Source organism: Mustela lutreola, chromosome 4 (assembly GCF_030435805.1).
Source record: "Mustela lutreola isolate mMusLut2 chromosome 4, mMusLut2.pri, whole genome shotgun sequence".
NCBI classification, from domain to species: Eukaryota; Metazoa; Chordata; class Mammalia; order Carnivora; family Mustelidae; genus Mustela; species Mustela lutreola.
Window position 1 is genome coordinate 191,367,986 of NC_081293.1, and position 20,274 is coordinate 191,388,259.

The window sequence follows — 20,274 nt, forward strand, 5'->3', positions numbered from 1 at the left end:
CCTCTGAGATAATTTTCACTCCCCATCTCTGCTGAGCCCTTGAACTTAATTAGCAGCTTATCTTCAATTGCCACCTCTGAAGTGTCTCTGTTGTCTGTCCCCTTCTTCCCATTTCTGTGGATTCTAGTTTAGATTAGACTCTCCTCCTCTCACTGGGACTGCTAAAATGTCTTCTTCACCACTTGCTCCATTACTTCTCCCCTCCCTCCTAATCAGAACTACCTTTACCAGATTCATCTCTCTTTTTTTTTTTAAAGATTTTATTTATTATTTATTTGACAGGCAGAGATCACAAGCAGGCAGAGAGGCAGGCAGAGAGAGAGGGGGAAGCAGGCTCCCTGCTGAGCAGAGAGCCCGACGTGGGGCTTGATCCCAGGACCCTGAGATCATGACCTGAGCCGAAGGCAGCGGCTCAACCCACTGAGCCACCCAGGCGCCCCCAGATTCATCTCTTGAAGGCATAACTAACCATTCCACCCACACTGTCAATGCCTCTGAGTGAGAAATGAAACATGGGTCCCTAAGCACTCACAGACCTTCACAATATGGCAATAATTTTATCTTCTCTGTGTCTATTTTAGCAGAATCCTATTTTGTAGCAAAATCTGGATTAACCTTGTTCCCAACATACCAGGAGCTTTCTCCCTGACATACTGAAATGTGCTCTCTTATCCCTATATCTACCTGTGAAAATCCTATACATTCCACCCCCTATTTAACTTTTAAAGGTTAATTCAAATGGCTTCTCTTCAGGGAAGCTTTTCTGGTTTGCTACCCCTTAAGCTTTGCTTTCTCTGACCTTTGAGTACATATGAATGGGATGTTCCTCAGTCATGGGCTGAATTCTCTTTTGTGGTGGAATGATCTATATTCATGCTTTATTCTCCATAGTTTATTTTATTTTATTCTTTTTAAAAAGATTTTATTTATGTGTATAATTCAGTAAGAGAGAGTGTGAGTGGGAAGGGCAGAAGGAGAGGAGAGGCAGAGAATCCCAACCACACTCCATGAGTGTGGAGCTGAGTGTGGAGCCAGATGGTGGGGCTCAGTCTTATGACCCTGAGATCATGACCTGAGCAGAAACCAAGGGTCAGATGCTTAAGTGCCTGACCATCCAGGCACTCCTTCGTAGTATTTTTTAAAGTGTTTGAAAGCATGGGCTACCTTGTACATTTCTATGTGTCCCCTGAAGCACTTATAAATACTTTTTACGTTGAACAGAATAATTCTATGGCCCCTGGAACTCAGCTGGAAGTACATGGGCTTTTGTCTGTATATTTATTTCTGGGCTACCTAATTCATTTTTATGTTGATGTATGAAATGTATTTCCTTTGCTGACTGGCCAGCTTATTTTTGGAGGTCAGACTTATATTCTGTTTCTCTTTGACTAATCCTCAATGTAGAAATAATAAATGGGTAAGTGAGAGAGTAAGATATGCCCGATTTTGTGATGGGTGTACTTTGCTTCTTTCTTGTGCATTTACATGTTGCTAAGCAACCGTGAATGACTAGCTTAGCTCCTTCCTATGGGAATCTTAGTGAAGTGCCACTTCTCTTTTCTTACTGACCCAGTCTCCGTCTCCAAAGCACCCTGTATAAGCTAATCTTTGTTCCTTCCTCTTTTCACATTGTTAGCCTGGGGAAAAAGAATATCTACCAGAATCTGAATGATCTCCCCACAGGGACTAGTTCTCATGGAGCTTGAACACACAGGGAAACATAAAAGAGTAGCAAGGTTTGTTATATTTTAAAAATACATAGCTTATTATTATCATTAACTTTTGCCTGTCATCTAATTTTTTGTGCATTATGATGATATTACTAATAGTCATTTATGTATGCCTATTTTGTGTGAGGCATGGGACTAGGAAATTTATTTACTGACATCCCTTATATATTTAATTCTGAAAACAACACTGCAAAGTAGAAACTGAGGCTTAGAGAAGATTACTGAGTGAATGATGGAAGTAGAATACCTTAGTGCTATAAACTTTAATAGTGTGGTATTGATGCAGGGATAGATAAATGCATCAATACATAGTCCAGGTAATAGTTACATGGAGAATTATATACGATAAGTAAGGCATCTTAAGTCAGTGAGGGAAAAATGGTCATTTCATTGTGTTGCAGTGTATTGGTACTATAGTTGGAAAAACAAAAATATAGTTAGAGCCAATATTTCATCCTCAATTGCAGATAGATTATTTTAGACTGAATTTTATTTAATTTTTTAAAAACATTTCCTTTTTTTGATAATTCAATTTTTCATGTATTTTGCTTCATGAAATACTGCCTTTAAATGTGACAGAAATGTTGGCTATTTTCTCCCCCACCTTTTTGGATGACATTGTAACATGTGTACATGTCTTCAGCTTCCACAATCTAGAAAATCCCTGTTTTCTTAGGCTGCCACCTTCTATTTTTTAAAGATTTATTTATTTATGAGCGTACTTACATAAGCAGGGGAAGGAGCAGAAGGAAAGAGAGAATTCTCAAGCAGACTCCCCACTGAGTGTGGAGTCCAATGTGGGACTTGGTCCTAGGATCCTGAGATCATGACCTGAGCTGAAATCAAAAGCAGGATGCTTAACGAACTGAGCCACTCTGGTGCCCCTCTTAGGCATTCTTAGTAAAACTTGAAATACCAAGTTGTAATGGAATTAATTGGTAAATTTAAAACTTTCTAAAAAAGATTATTTATTTGAGAGAGAGAAAAAGCACACAGAGGGATGGTGGAGGGACGGAGAGAGAGAGAATCCCAAGCAGACTCCCTGCTGAGTGGGGAGCCTGACATGGAGCTCAAACCTACGGCCTTGAGGTCATGACCTGAGTTGAAATCAAGAGTCAGATGCTTAACCCTTAGTATGCATGTGTTAGTTATCTATTGTTGCATAACAAATTATCCTCACACTTAATGGCTTACAGCAACCTTTATTATAGCCTCATAGCTTCTATGGATCAGGAAGCCAGGCAATCTTACCTGTCACAGGCTGTACTCAACTTCAGGCTCATCTGGGAAGGAGCCACTTTCCAGCAAACCTGTTTGCTGGCAGGATTCAGTTTCTCATGGATTACTGGACTGAAGCATCAGGTCCTCCTTTTGGCTGGAGGCCTCCTTCAGTTCCTTGCAACATAATGCTCTTCTTAAAGTATCTGACTTCATTTGAGTAAATAGATGTACTGGCCCCAGAGCATTTGCAAAAGAGAGAGTACCACTAAGACAAAAGTCACAGACTTTGTAACCTAGTTAATTATTTTTTCCATTATTGCTCATTGGTGGTAGCCAATAGATGTGGTCAAAAGAAAGAGGACTAAGAGAACTATATAAAATTATGATTACAAAGGTAAGCACTAGAACAAAAAATACACTTTTCTTATGATTAATAGAACAAACAAAAATGAAGAAACACAGTGAATACAAAGACAATAATTTACCCCCCCATAAATTTTATAAACAAAACACAGAACATAAAGTATTGTGCTAGAACTAAGATGAAGCATAGGGAATATAAAATTAAGTAAAAATGGGCTTATACTTAAAAGAGAATGGTCTTCAGATTGGCTCAAAAAGCAAAACACAACTCTATGTTTCTAAGATCCATAAAAAAGAGAAAGTTCGAAAATTAAAAAATGAAAAATAGTATGTCCAGTGAATGCAAACAGAAGGAATTCATACCTAAAATGATAATAAGGTTTTTTTTGCTTTTTATTTATTTATTTATAAAAATTTTTAATTTTTTATAAACATATATTTTTATCCCCAGGGGTACAGGTCTGTGAATCACCAGGTTTACACACTTCACAGCACTCACCAAAGCACATACCCTCCCCAATGTCCATAATCCCACCCCCTTCTCCCAACCTCCCTCCTCCCAGCAACCCTCAGTTTGTTTTGTGAGATTAAGAGTCACTTATGGTTTGTCTCCCTCCCAATTCCATCTTGTTTCATTGATTCTTCTTCTACCCACTTAAGCCCCCATGTTGCATCACCACTTCCTCATATCAGGATAATAAGTTTTTAATATTAAGTGGTAAAATATAAAATTAATGTAGAATTAGTGTGAATATCTATATGACAAATATCATAGCAGCCACATTTATGAAGCAGGAATTATAAGAAATACAAGAAAATTTGAACAGGTTCAATAAAAACAAAAGACTGTCTTTGTCAAACAGAGAAAAAAAAGTATAACCAAATAAGTTTTATTGATAGATATTAAACTCTGTACACACCCAGAGAACACAACTTCTTTGCAAATACCAGTGGAATATTTGTGAAAACTGAGCTAACAAAAATTGTATAAAACAGAAAACTGCAACTTACTCTCACTTATGCATATAAAATCCTAAAAAAAAAAAAATTAGAAAGCAAAGTCCAGTAGTGCAGTAAATGTTATATTATCACCAAGTAGAATTTAATCTAGGAATTTTAAAAAATTAATTTATTTATTTTCAGAAAAACAGTATTCATTATTTTTTCACCACACCCAGTGCTCCATGCAATCCATGCCCTCTATAATACCCACCACCTGGTACTCCAACTTCCCACCCCCCCGTCACTTCAAACCCCTCAGATTGTTTTTCAGAGTCCATAGTCTCTCATGATTCACCTCCCCTTCCAATTTACCCCAGCTCCCTTCTCCTCTCTAACACCCCTTGTCCTCCATGATATTTGTTATGCTCCACAAATAAGTGAAACCATATGATAATTGACTCTCTCTGCTTGACTTATTTCACTCAGCATAATCTCTTCCAGTCCCGTCCATGTTGCTACAAAAGTTGGGTATTCGTCCTTTCTGATGGAGGCATAATACTCCATAGTGTATATGGACCACATCTTCCTTATCCATTCGTCCGTTGAAGGGCATCTTGGTTCTTTCCATAGTTTGGCGACCGTGGCCATTGCTGCTATAAACATTGGGGTACAGATGGCCCTTCTTTTCACTACATCTGTATCTTTGGGGTAAATACCCAGGAGTGCAATGGCAGGGTCATAGGGAAGTTCTATTTTTAATTTCTTGAGGAATCTCCACACTGTTCTCCAAAGAGGCTGCATCAACTTGCATTCCCACCAACAGTGTAAGAGGGTTCCCCTTTCTCCACATCCTCTCCAACACATGTTGTTTCCTGTTTTGTTAATTTTGGCCATTCTAACTGGTGTAAGGTGATATCTCAGTGTGGTTTTAATTTGAATCTCCCTGAGGGCTAGTGATGATGAACATTTTTTCATGTGTCTGATAGCCATTTGTATGTCTTGATTGGAGAAGTGTCTGTTCATATCTTCTTCCCATTTTTTGATATGTTTGCCTGTTTCATGTGTGTTGAGTTTGAGGAGTTCATTATAAATCCTGGATACCAACCTTTTGTCTGTACTGTCACTTGCAAATATCTTCTCCAATTCCGTGGGTTGCCTCTTTGTTTTGTTGACTGTTTCCTTGGCTGTGCGGAAGCCTTTGATTTTGATGAAGTCCCAAAAGTTTATTTTTGCTTTTGTTTCCTTTGCCTTTGGAGACATAACTTGAAAGAAGTTGCTGTGGCTGATATCGAAGAGATTACTGCCCATGTTCTCCTCTAGGAGTCTGATGGATTCCTGTCTCACGTTGAGGTCTTTTATCCATTTTGAGTTGATCTTTGTGTATGGTGTAAGAGAATGGTCGAGTTTCATTCTTCTACATATAGCTGTCCAGTTTTCCCAGCACCATTTATTGAAGGAATTTTAAGGGTGATTCAATATTAGGAAATCCATTAATATAACCAATCTTATTTATTAATCTATAGGAAAATTCATATAGTTACCTTCAAAAATGCTGAAAGACAATTGAAAAATTTAATACTAATTTTTATTTATTTGTTTTTAAACGATTTTATTTATTTATATGACAGAGCTCACAAGTAGGCAGAGAGGCAGGCAGAGAGAGTGGGGAAGCAGGCTCCCCACTGGCAAAGAGTCCGATGCGGTGCCCAATCCCACGACCCTGGGATCATGACTGGATCTAAAGGCAGAGGCTTAACCCACTGATCCTCCCAGGTGCCCCAATATACTAATTTTTGATAAAATACTCAATAACATATCCAACAACATGAAAAATGTATCTCAACTCAAAAGCTCCATCATATTTGATGAATATGGCATTCTTAAAAAACTCAAGAATATTAAAAGAATGAGTATTGCCACCACTATTTATACATTAATGGTGATAATAACTAATGTAATTAAGGAGAAACAGATTAGATACAGACATTGGAAGTGGGATGTAAAAATATGTTTGTATAGTTGAAAAATCTAAACAACGTAACAACTACTATAGAACAATAAGAATTTTGTAAGGTAGTAGGGTGAAAAATAATGGATGGAACTAGAGCGTATCATGCTTAGCGAAATAAGTCAGGCAGAGAAAGACACCTATCATATGATCTCTCTGATATGAGGAAGTGGTGATGCAACATGGGGGCTTAAGTGGGTAGGAGAAGAATAAATGAAATAAGATGGGAATGGGAGGGAGACAAACCATAAGTGACTCTTAATCTCACAAAACAAACTGAGGGTTGCTGGGGGGAGGGAGGTTGGGAGAAGGGGGTGGGATTATGGACATTGGGGAGGGTATGTGCTTTGGTGAGTGCTGTGAAGTGTGTAAACCTGGTGATTCACAGACCTGTACCCCTGGGGATAAAAATATATGTTTATAAAAATAAAAAATTAAAAAAATATATTTTCTAATATAAACAGTTAATCACTAGTTAGAAGATAGAATGAAAGAAAAGATTCTATTTGCATTAATAACAAGAGGGCAAAATACCCAGATATAAATTGTAAAGACATCCTATACGATGGAAGCTACCCAGGTAGACATGGAAGACACGAGTGAATGGAAGATAATACCATATTCTTGGGGCGCCTGGGTAGCTCAGTTGCTTAAGTGTATGGCTCTTGGTTTTGGCTCAGGTCATGGTCTCAGGGTTGTGGGATAGGGGCCCATGCTGGGCTCTGTGCTCAGCAGGGAGCATATGGCCCCAGCCATTCCCCAAGGCTTTAACAGAATCCTCATCTTCCCATTTTTTTCTAGTAGTTGTATTGTTTTTTTTCAACATTAGATATTTGATTCATTTGGACTTCATCCTGGTATGCAGCTGGAGGTATGGCAATACCTTAATTTTTTCCCGAGCTATCCTGTTATCTCAATATCAGTTATTGAATGAATAATCCATTTGCTTCAGATCTGGAATATTACATTTATTTGTACTGAATTAAGACTAAATTCCCATATTGTATGTATTTGCTTCTAGATTACTTATCCTACTGGGATATAACAATAAACACTTAAATTTTGAGATTCACACTATATGTCAGTATATGATAGAGTTTGTCTATCTTCATTGTTTTCTTTTTTGGCTTCTTTCAACTTCCATAATAGCCTTTGAATATGTTAGTATTATTTTTAAAGGTTTAAAAAGAGGCAGTAAATTGGCATTTTTATAGGTCTTTTATTAAATTAAGAAATTAACATAAGAGGGGGTGCCTGGGTGGTTCAGTCAGTTAAGTGTCCACCTCTTGATTTCGGCTCAGATCATGATCTTATGGTGGTGAGATTGAGCTCGGCATTGGGCTCCATGCTCAGCATGGCATCTGCTTGAGATTCTCCCTCTCCTTCTGCCCCTATCCACTGCTCATGTGTGTTCTCTCTCTCTCTCAAAAGAAATAAATAAAATCTTCAAAAAATCCATACAAACAAAACCTTGGGGGTATGGAAAGTCTTTTAAGTTCACAAAAGTTTGATCAATTAAAATTTTAAAAATTCTTTATAGTAAAAATCTAGAGGAAATTTAACAAAAATATAACAAGCTGGGAAAATATTTGCATTCATTAGGAAGGTTTAATCTCTAATATATAAAGAGCTCTTAGAAATGATGGAAAAAAGTCAATAACCCAAAATAAAAAGAGAAAAGGCAAATATTTATGAATATGTAGTTTACAGAAAAGGGGAAATACAAATGATTTTTTAACATAGGAACGGTAGTTGATCTAATGTATAATAAGAGAAATACAAATTAAAACTATACTGAGAGCAGTTTTAACTATCCATTTGGGAAAACTAAACATTGAAACCACTTTTTTAACCAAATTATTGGGGAAATATGTTCTGTTATACATTGTTGATGGGAGCATAAATTTGTATGATTTCTATAGATGGCAATTTGGCAATATCTATCAAATTTAGTAGTGCATGCACCCTTTGATTCAGTGATGCTCCCCAGGATTTGGGGGTATATCACACCTTTTCACCAGTCACAATTTGTATCTAACCTGTTGGGCCTGCTGGGCCTTGAGTCTGGTTATAGGTCTGGAAGCAATGAGAGGAGGTGGGGTCATTAGTAGGATCAGCAGTGCCTTGCAAGGAAGCTAATAGAGGGGAGTCCATTGCAACCTTGGCAGGGAAGGGGTGACCAGCTTCTTCAGTAAGAGAGGAAGAGTTGCCTCTATTGGTAAAGAAGATTTGACAGAACTTAGGGGTTCAAGTTTCTAGAAGCAGTGTACACTCCATATCTCCTCATGATATCAAAGCAAGTCTAGATTAATCCCCTTTGTGTTTTTTGGTCTAGTTTTGTCCCCTGCCCGATCTTGTGTTTCTTAACTCCCTACAGTTTTCTCCAGAAAGCAGTTAGTCAGAAATCACTTGTGCAAGAACCCCTATGGGCTCTGCTTCTAGATAGCTTGGTCTGAGTAGTCTGCTCTTCACTGCATCTCTGATCTACATTGCATATTCCTTCTTGAGACATCCACACGGATGTCTAATAGACATTTCAGACTTATCTTATCCCAGCCTGAGCACCTGATATTTTTCTACTTCAAACATGCTATTCTCACCACCTTTTTAAAAAATTCTGTTTCAGTAGATGGCAATGCCATTTTTCCTGTTCTTTGAACAGATCTTTTTACATTCCATGTACAATCATTCAGTAATCCTGATGTTAAACTATTGAATAGGCTACTAAATAGATGTTTAGATAAGATACTTCTGGGTTGGGGTTTCATATGTAGCAAGCAGGTCCTTCTCCTCCACTGCAATCCCTTGAAAGTTGGCCCCTGACAAAAGAGTTTGAAAAAAATCAGTGTTATATCAACAGTTTTCAAAATGAATCTGTAACTGCCATTTATCACCACCTCCACTGCCCCTACTTTGGTGCAAGCCACTATTGCATCTTGCTTGGATTATTGCAATGACCTTCTAACTGGTTTTGTAGCTTCTACTCTCATTGGCTTTCAGTCTATATTCAGCATGGCAGCTAGCAGTCTCCTTTAAAAATAAGTCATGGGGCACCTGGGTGGCTCAGTCAGTTGAGCATCCAGCTTTTGGTTTGAGCTCATTTCAATGGTCTCAGAGTTGTGAGATCGAGCCCCGTGTTGGGCTGAGCAGGGAGTCCGCTTCCCCTATCTCTTTCCCTCTGACCCTCCCCTGCTCATGCACACTCTCAAATAAATAAAACTTAAATGAATAACAATATAAGTCATATCATGTCACATTTCCTTTAGAATTCTCCACTTGCTTTTCAACCTTGAGAAAAAGCCCAAGTTTCTGTAATGAATTAGAATGCCCTTATGATACTGTTTGGTATGATAGTTGCCTGGGCTATTCTACTCCCGTCTTACACTACTCTGGCCACTTTGGCTTCCTTGGTGTACTTTTTTTTTTTTTAAGATTTTATTTTTTTATTTGACAGAGAAAGATCAGAAGTAGGTAGAGAGGCAGGCAGAGAGAGATGGTGGGGGGCGGGAAGCAGGCTCCCTGCTGAGCAGAGAGCCCAATGCAGGGCTCCATCCCAGGACCCCTGGGATCATGACCTGAGCTGAGGGCAGAGACTTAACCTCTTGAGCCACCCAGGTGCCCCCCTTGGTGTCCTTTGAATAAAGTAGGCATATGCCTTCCTCTGAGCCTTAACATTTGGGGACCCCTCTGCTTCCCCACATGTTGGTATGACTCATTCCCTCACTGCTCCAGACATTGTCATCTCCTCTATAAACTGCCATTCTTTGTACTCCCATTCCCTGCCCTGTTTTGTCTCCTCAGCATCATCGCTCTCTATTTTAGACTTACATTTTTTATCATTTATTTCCCTCACAGGGATGTAAATGCCACAAGGATAGCAATTTGTGTCTGTTTTCTTCCCACCTGGCAAGTGGCAGGCACTCCATAAATATTTGTTGAAGACAGGAAAGCATTATCTTATTATAATTAACTAGATTACTTAATTAATGCAAGAATTCATTATTTCTATGCCCATAGAAGTATCTACAGCTGCTAGAAACTGGATCAGCAATGAACAGTGTCTTTTTTTTTTTTTTTTTTGTAAGATTTTATTAGGCAGAGAGGCAGGCAGAGAGAGAGGGGGAAGCAGGCTCCCTGTTGAGCAGAGAGCCGGATGCGGATGCGGAGTGTGGAGCTAGAGCCCAGGATTCTGAGATCATGACCAGAGCTGAAGGCAGAGACTTAACCCACTGATCCACCCAGGCATCTCAGCAATGAAGAGTGTCTTATAAATTCAGACACTTCGGTGATTTTTGCTGGTTCACTGACATAGCAGCTAGCCTTTACTTTTTCTGTAGTCATCAGTAGAGAGAGCTGATTTTCACCGTGATTCTTTGCCATTTGAACAAGAATTTTATTGAGCATCTAGATATGGAAGTTTAGGTCTATATCTCCCACATTCAAGAAATCTACCATCTAACATACACACCCCAGTTACAGGGATACAAAACAGTTAAGCGCTGGAGTGACCACTATCAAATACTACTAGTTCCCATGTGACCCTGGTTCTGAGAGAATTCTAGAATAGAAATGAATCAGACACAGTTGTCCAGCATTATTTATAATGTTTTGCTGCAAATTTTATATGTCTCAAATACATGATATAGGGGACCCATCTATCTTTGATAACACTGTTTGATTTTGACATTTTTTAATGTCACCAATGGCCTCCTGTTCTGAATTCCTACCGACTTGGGGCCTGCATTGCTGGCCACTCTTTTGTGGTTCACTTAAGAGGAGAGGGATAATCTCAAGATTTTAAAAAGTCACAAGAATAAGGGCTTGCGTGGGAGGAGAGTTGGGAGGGAACCGAACCTTTGAAATCAGGTCAGAATCATGCAGCAGGGAGTGAGCCAGGACGTGGCTTGAGGTGGCTGCTCACGTGGCGGGCCTCTGGCTCAGACTTGTAATGAATCTAAGTTCCAGTGGTTTGAAGGGTCAGCCTTGGTGACAGATGAAAGGTTTGAAACTGGGCTTTAGCAGTGGGCAGCTGAATGCGTTTTAAATTTTAGTAAGCTGAGCTGACATGTCTTTTAACTATAAATGATACTAATCCTGGACTACAGTGATGCAAACCCAGGGTGGGGTAGCAGAGAACTAGAGGGGGTGGCAGTGTTTTTTGAGGACTCTTGTTTTTCTTTTAGTATGAATGAACTATTTTTTAGAAGAGCTTGAATAAACTATTTAAGATACAGTATTTACAGAACAGTATTCATTCTCTATATTGCTCAAGGTGATTTTTGAAAATGAGAAGCCACTCCTTTGTCATTACATGATTATATCACTTACATCAGAACGAAAGTGCAATTTGTTGTTGTTGTTGTTGTTAAGTTTATTTGTTTAAGTAATCTCTACACCCAATGTGGGCCTTGAACTCACGACTCAGATTAAGAGCCATGCAGTCTTTCGACTGAGCCAGCTAGGCACTCCTAAAGTACAATAGTTTTGAGAGCAATGTGGATTCCTGCCTCTAAGGAGCACTATGGTTTTCTTAAGATTAGGACTGAGGTTGGTGGCTTCTTACCCTGCTGACAAAGTCCGTGGGTGTACTAGGATTTGGGTCATCACCAAAAGTAGGATCCTTCAGTCATGTAGGGATCAGATTCTAGGAGACTGTTGTCCTTATTGCTGAAAAGTTTCAAATGGAGATGGAAAATAGATGGTCTTAAGGTTCAGAATTGGAAAACATTTAGATTCTAAGTCCTTTGTACTGTAATAGTGAAATCCATAAGGAAGCTGGGGACACAGCTGCATTTCTCAAATTAAAGCTCATCAGCTTTAATTTATGTATTTATGTGAGTCAGCAACACTTTTTTTTTTTTAAGATTTTATTTATTTATCTGACAGACAGAGATCACAAGTAGGCAGAGAGGCAGGCAGAGAGTGAGAGAGAGGAGGAAGCAGGCTCCCCGTGGAGCAGAGAGCCTGACACGGGGCTTGATCCCAGGACCCTGGGATCATGACCCGAGCCGAAGGCAGAGGCTTCAACCCACTGAGCCACCCAGGCACCCCGCTTTTTTATGTTATCTGTTTTCGTTACATGTATTAGTGGAGCTGAGTTTCTACGAATCTGTTATTTTTTGGGAAAATAATCACCAGCTTTTAGTAGTAAGACCAGATTTCAGGGCTCCTGTGAACAAGACAGAACATCTTTATATGTACAGCATACACGTTTCTTCTCAGCATTTCCAAGGTAGAATAATAATACATAAGTATTATTGTTCCTGTTATTATAGTATTTGTATAAAAGTCTTGCTAACTCAGTCTCCTGAAACAACCAAAAATTTAAAAGCATCTGAGCAAGATATGTCAATAATGCAATTTGTAGAAGGGTGACACATAAAGATTATTTTAAAAAGGAAAACAACCAAGCCCATTCATTCAACATATATTTCCTTTGTGCCCACTGTGTGGGAGATGTGGGGACTGGAGAAGACACAGTCTTTGTGCTTTAAAAGAAAAACACACTTTTCTATTAGCCCAAAAGCAATGTCTGAAATTGAAGCGTGCATTTAAAAGATTAGGCCCTTTTACTGTGTCCAGAAAATATGCTTTGAGAAAATATTTTATTGGGACAAAATTCACTTAACATCAAGTTTACCGTTTCAGCCTTTGTAAAGTGTACATTTCTGTGGCATTAGTGCATTTACATTGTTATGCAGCCATCGCCACCATTAGACTCCAGAACTTTTCATCCTCTCCAACTGAAACTCTAGCTGTTAAACAAAAAATGCCCCATTCTCCACACCCCCTTCCCCCAGCCCCTGGCAACCACCATTCTCTTTTTTTTGTCTCCATGAGTCTGACTACTTTAAGCACCCCACTTAAGTGGAGTCACATAGTATTTGTCCTTCCGTGTCTGGCTTATTTCACCAAGCATAATGTCTTTGAGTTTCATCCATGTTGTAGCAGATGTCAAAATTTTCTTCTTTGTTAAGACAGAATAATATTCCATCATCTGTGTAGACCACATTTTATTTATCCATTCATTTGTTGAAGCATACTTGGGTTGCTGCCACTCTTGGCTCTTGTGGATAATGCTGTAGTGAACATAGATGTACAAATATCTGTTTGAGACCAAGAAAATGCTTTTTTGAATCTGAGTGGACACCATGAGGAAGACTCATTGTAGTGCACTGAATTAAAATATTTACTGTTGCTGATGGGTGAAAGAACCAGAAACTTCTTTATAACATCTTTTTTTTTTTTTAAACTAGAGCTGTGAAAGACATGCTGTAGAGTATCTTTGCTATAAAGAATATGACATATCATTGTCCTTCAGCTACGGGGAGCTGCTCAGCCATTGCTCTTAGAACCTAGAGTTTCCCCAGAGGCAGTGGCAGGTAGAGGCATTGATAGATGGAGCCTCACTCAACTCTGGAGCACACATGCTGGAAACTCTAGTTCTCTCACATCAAGAATGGCTTTAAAAGCACAGAATTCAAGGCATCAGTCTCTATCCTAAATTCAGTAGCTTATTTCCTTTGGTAAAAACCAGATTAAACCTTGATGTGTTTTCTTCTGCTTAACTATGCTATCTACTCACATTTCTTCGCTTGTTTTGCATTGGTTCTGTCTTGTAGAGACGTCTGGAAAGTGACTTGATTTTGCATGGAGGATTCTGCTGGCCTATTCTATACAGTTTGTTCTAGCTGGGCAGTTTCTGTCTTTGACTCATAAGACTGGTCTATTTTGGCCTTGTACTTGCCTTTAGACAGCATCAAACTTTATGGACTAGGGTGGATTCCATCCTAGTTTCTCCTGGTCAGCCTGGTTTTATGGGAACTGATAACCCAACCTTGAGAAATGAAATCACCAAAACCTCAAGAAGGTTCTTTTCTTTTCTCTGACTTGAAATTTGTGAATGGTTTCCATGAATTTAGGAAATCCTGTGGAGTCAGAACCTGGGAATTTGGAATACACCTGTCAAGAGTCCTAATCACAGCTGATTGTCCTCCTAATCACTGATTCCCAAAGTACAAGTGAGGACCAAACACTAACACTGCTTTCATGCCCCACACCCTATGTTCTACTGCAGACTCTTCTGGCAGAGATTTGGATAGTGGAAGTTATTAAGATCCCAATTTTGGTCTCTATCTTGGAAATTAAAGGGCTTCCAAGGCATGAAACTTTTGATGATGTTAAGAATTAACCCAACGACATAAAGGCTCTTGGGGGACATGGTGCAGGATCTTGGAGTAAGATCTGAATTTAAGAATTCATTCTTTTCTGCCTTTTTATCAATGTTATGGCCTGGGGAAAGTCAATAACCTTTCTAGGACCTCAGTTTTCTTACTGTAGGATGGGAGAAAAGGGTGAGATCCTCAGGTTGTGATGGTGGCTGTCAGATGGTAGTGCTGGTGTTGATGGTGGTGGTATATGTATGCAGGGGGCAGAGGGGCAGATGTACTGAAAAAGTTCATTGCACCAATTAATTAAATGCTTAGTATTTATATAGAAGATCTGTAGGTAAACAGCAGTAAGTCAGTCTTTGGAAGATAAGTATATAACTCTGTGTACTAGTAGAATCTTGAACACTGACTCTAGTTCTATCCTGCTCTGTTCTGCCCTAAGTTGCCTGCTCTGTACCAAATGAATCAATTCTTACTGGTCTCAAATCATAGGGTCTTATAGGCTAAGCTTAATGTTGGCAATGAAGTAGAGTTATTTGGTCTCCCTTACTTTGTGTACAAATGATTTATTAGTTTTAAAACTTAAATGTTCTTTTTTATTGTTTTTAAAAAAATTTTCAATTTTTTAAAATAAACATATAATGTATTTTTATCCCCAGGCGCACAAGTCTGTGAATTGCCAGGTTTACACACTTCACAGCACTCACCATAGCACATACCCTCCCCAATGTCCATAACCCCACCCCCCCCAAACCCCCTCCCCCAGCAACCCTCAGTTTGTTTTGTGAGATTAAGAGTCACTTATGGTTTGTCTCCCTCCCAATTCCATCTTGTTTCATTCATTCTTCTCCTACCTCCTTAACCCCCCATGTTGCATCTCCACTTGTTCTTTTTGATAATACATAATTATGGTAGGAACTTGGAAAATACAGAATATTATAAAGAAGTTTAATAATCACTCAGACTTTCATTACCCAAGATAAGTATCATTAACACTCATTATTCCTTTTAGACATTTTCCTTACATAGAATTGCATGTATGTATAAGTGTACACAAAAATAAATAAAGTTAATATTTCACATATTTAAATAACTTTTTACAAAATTGGAATAATAAATAAATACAAGGTATTATGATTATTTCCTTTTTCTGTCATGACAGACATAAGAAAGACTTTTGGATAAATATCAAAAGAGACTATGAGGTTTATATGTGAAAAAGCATGAACAATAAGATGATCAATAATGAATAAAATGCAGGTGCATAGGTGGCTCAATTGGTAAAGTGTCCTACTCTTGATTTTGGCTCAGGTCATGATCTCAGGGTCCTGGAATTGAGCCCAGTGTTGGCCTCAGCCCTCGGTGAAGAGTCTGCTTGGGATTTCTCTCCCTTTCCCTATGCCCCTCCCCCAACTTGCTATCTGTCTCTTTCTTTTTCTTTCTAAAATCAATAAATATTTAAAAAAATAATGAACAAAATAGTGGTTAATTTCTCAGAAGAGAATCACCATTTGTTCTCACAGATGGCACTTTTCTAGGTCACACAAATGTTTTGTGGGAAGTATGGCATAGAATATGGAGAAACCTAAAGCTTAGGAGTAAAAATGTTTGATTCAATAACTTTGTTGAATAAGCAAAATTTTAAGTCTTTTACAGTAATTTTATTTTTTTTATTTTTTTAAAGATTTTATTTATTTATTTGACAGAGAGAAATCACAAGTAGATGGAGAGGCAGGCAGAGAGAGAGGAAGGGAAGCAGGCTCCCCGCTGAGCAGAGAGCCCGATGAGGGACTCGATCCCAGGACCCTGAGATCATGACCTGAGCCGAAGGCAGTGGCTTAACCCACTGAGCCACCCAGTCGCCCCTTTTACAGTAATTTTAAATGGAACCAGGACACAATAAACTTGGTAATGTCATTCCATATTCCACCACAGTGGTGTTTTCCCTCCAGAACTCAGCAGGACAGTCTGAAAAGGCACAGGTTCTGAAGATTTTATTGCAGGCAGTGTTTTTATATCCTTGCTCATTATTTTGCAGTCTATATTGGCTAACTGTCATTTTAAACATTCCATTTCCTCTCTTCAAATAGGGAATCATGGGTCAGTTCTACCCTAGATTCTCAGGTAGTGGTATTCTGCATTTTAACATTGTGTACCAAAAAGCATGATTTAATGTATGCTGACTTTATATTTACTATTTTTAACCACTATAGATAATTTTATTATCTAAGAATTATCTAAGAATGTTCCAAGGATTATATTTACTGATTCTCTGTCACTTGAGGGACATTTATTATGACTCTTCTATTTTCCATCCGAAGTATTAGCAGTTCTCTTTCTCTTTTATAAGCACAGATCATGTGTTTGTGTATCTTATGGACATAACTAATACAATAGTTATCACATAACAAAGTGTTCACCATTTCTCCATTATATTCATTGTTATTTTTTTTATTGACTCCAGTTCTATTGAAGTATAATTGACAAAGAGTTGTAATATATAAGAAGTGTGCATTGTGATGATTTGGTATGTATACACTATGAAAAGATTTCCACTGTCAATTTAAATAACACCTCACATAGTTACTTTTTTTTTTTGGTGAGAACATACAAGTTCTACTCCCAGTCAGCCACATGATTACAATGTAAGCAACTGATAACACCATTCTTTTTTTTTTTTTAATTTTTTTTAAATAATGTGTTATTAGACCCAGGGATACAGGTCTGTGAATTGCCAGGTTTACACACTTCACAGCACTCACCATAGCACATAACTTCCCCAATGTCCATAACTCAACCACCCTCTCTCTACCCCCCTCCCCCCAGAAACCCTCAGTTTATTTTGTGAGATTAAGAGTCTCTTATGGTTTGTTTCCCTCCCAATCCCATCTTTTTTCATTTTTTTCCTTCCCTACCCACCCCCCCCACAAGCCCTCCACTTTGCCTCTCAACTTCCTCATATCAGGGAGACCATATGATAATTGTCTTTCTCTGATTGACTTATTTTGCCAAAAATACCCTCTAGTTCCATCCACGTAATTGCAAATGGCAAGATTTCATTTCTTTTGATGGCTGCATAGTATTCCATTATATATATGTATATATACCACATATTCTTTATCCATTCATATGTTGATGGACATCTAGGTTCTTTTTTCATAGTTTGGCTATTGTGGACATTGCTGCTATAAACATTTGGGTGCACGTGCCCTGTCAGAACACTACATTTGTTATCTTTAGTGTAAATACCCAGTGGTGCGATTGCTAGGTCATAGGGTAGCTCTATTTTCAACTTTTTGAGGAACCTCCATGCTGTTTTCCAGAGTGGCTGCACCAGCTTGCATTCCCTCCAACAGTGTAGGAGGGTTCCCCCCTCTCTGCATCCTCGCCAACATCTGTTGTTTCCTAACTTGTTCATTTTAGCCATTCTGATTGGCATGTGGTTTTGATTTGTAGTTCCCTGATGCCGAATGATATGGAGCACTTTTTCATGTGTCTTTTGGCCATCTGGATGTCGTCTTTGCAGAAATGTCTGTTCATGTCCTCTGTCCATTTCTTGATTGGATTATTTGTTCGTTGGGTGTTGAGTTTGATAAGTTCTTTATAGATTTTGGATACTAGCCCTTTATATGATATGTCGTTTGCAAATATCTTCTCCCATTCTGTCAGCTGTCTTTTGGTTTTGTTGGCTGTTTCCTTTGTTGTACAAAAGCTTTTTATCTTGATGAAGTCTCAGTAGTTCATTTTTGCCCTTGCTTCTCTTGGCTTTGGTGATGTTCCTAGGAAGAGGCTGAGGTTGAAGAGGTTGCTGCCTGTATTTTCCTCAAAGATTTTGATGAACTCCTGTCTCACATTGAGGTTGTTCAAAAAACGTTAAAAGAGGAAAGGGTAAAAGTTAAAAAAATTAGAATAAGAAAAAAATAAAGTTAAAAAATTTAATTAACTTTGCAAAACTAAAGAATCATGGGGAGAAAACCACAAATTCCATGCTTTGCTTTCCCCTCCTCTGGAATTCCGCTATTCTCCGTGATCAGTGAGTGTGGTCTTGGCTGAATATTCTTGCTGATCTTTGGGGGAAGGGGCCTCTTGTAGTGATTCTCAAATGTCTTTGCCCAAGGTGGAATTGCTTTGTCTTTACCAGGGGCTGGGCTAAGTGATCTGCTCTGGTTTGCTCTTGGGAGCTTTTGTTCTGTGAGCATTTTCTGTAGAGCTCTGGAGGATGGGAGTGAAAATGGTGACCTCCCACCCTCCAGCCCGGAGGAGCCAGAGCTCAGGGCCCCACCCCTCAGTGCACCCTCAGGGAAAGGTGCTCAATCACTCCTGTCTTCCTGGTCTCCAGCCGGGCTCCGAGCTCACCCAGCCTGTGACCGAGTATTTCTGTCTCTGGTGCACAGCCCCATTTGGAGTCAGATTCCTGTTGCTCTTCCAGGGGTTTTTCCCAGATCTGCCACTTGTGGGGTCCCTTCTCAAAGAGCAGTGGTCTGACTGTGCCACGGATAACAGTTAAAGGTTACCCCGAGTTGAGAGCTCACTCCTCGGCTCTGTCTCTGAAGCTGGCTTCCCCCCTCTAATACCTGTGACCTCTGCAACACTCACAACCCTGATCCTTCTGTGACCCCGCTGGACCTGAGACCATGCTGTCCACACGAGGGCTTCACCCCCACTTAGCCTCTGGAGCGACGTCCCTCAGTGGAGCAGACTTTTGAAAGTTCTAATTTTGTGCTCCGTTGCTCTGCTGCTTGCTGGGAGTTGGTCCCTCCCCCTGTGGTCTATCTTCCTGTTGCATTGGATTCACTTCTCTGCAAGTCCTACCTTTCAGAAAGAGGTCGATTTTCTGTTTCTAGAATTGCTGCTCTTCTCTCTGATCTCCTGTTGAATTTGTAAGTGTTTGGAATGGTTTGATAACTATCTAGCTGAACTCCTGCTACCTGATGTCATCTTAGCCTGCTACTCCTCCACCATCTTGACTCCTTTGATAACACCATTCTATGTCCACACAACCATTCTGTTTTACACTTTCAATAAACCATATTTAATATTTATTCATATTCATATCCATATCCATATTCATATTCAATAAATATTGAATATGATCTTTTGAAATTGAAATAAATAGACCATATTCAATAAATGACATGAGATATTCAACAGTTTATTATAAAATAGACTTTGTGTTGGATAGTTTTGCCCACCTGGAGCTTTCTTGGCTAAGCTATGATGTTTGATATATTAGGTATATTAAATGCATTTTGAACTTGCAGTATTTTTCACTTACGATGGATTTATCCAGACATAACCCCATTGATTGAGGATAATGGTAAATTGAAGATAATCTGTATAGCTGGACATGGAACTTCTGGATCATATGGTAACTGTGTATAACACTGTAAGGAGCTATACTCAAGCAGTTTTCCAAGGCAGCAGCACCATTTTCTGTAATCCTGCCAGCAGTGCATGAAAGGTTCAATTCCTCTCTATTCTTTTGAACACTTGCTCATCTTTTTGGTTTTAGCCACACTAATGGATGTGAGGTGGTATGTCATTGCTTTGATTTGCCCTTTTATAGTAACTAATAATGTAGAACATCTTTTGTATGCTTACTGGCCATGTGTATGTCATCTTTGGGGAAGTGTCTATTACAATCCTTTGCCCACTTTAAATTGGGTTATGTCCTTTTATTGTTGGGTAATAAATGTTCTTTATATATTCCAGATGTGAGTTCCTTAGAAGATATATGATTTGCAAATATTTTCTTCCAATCTCCGGTTTTTTTTTACTTTGTTGATGGTATCCTTGGAAGTACAAAAGTCTTTAAACTTTGCTTTAATCCAATTAATTT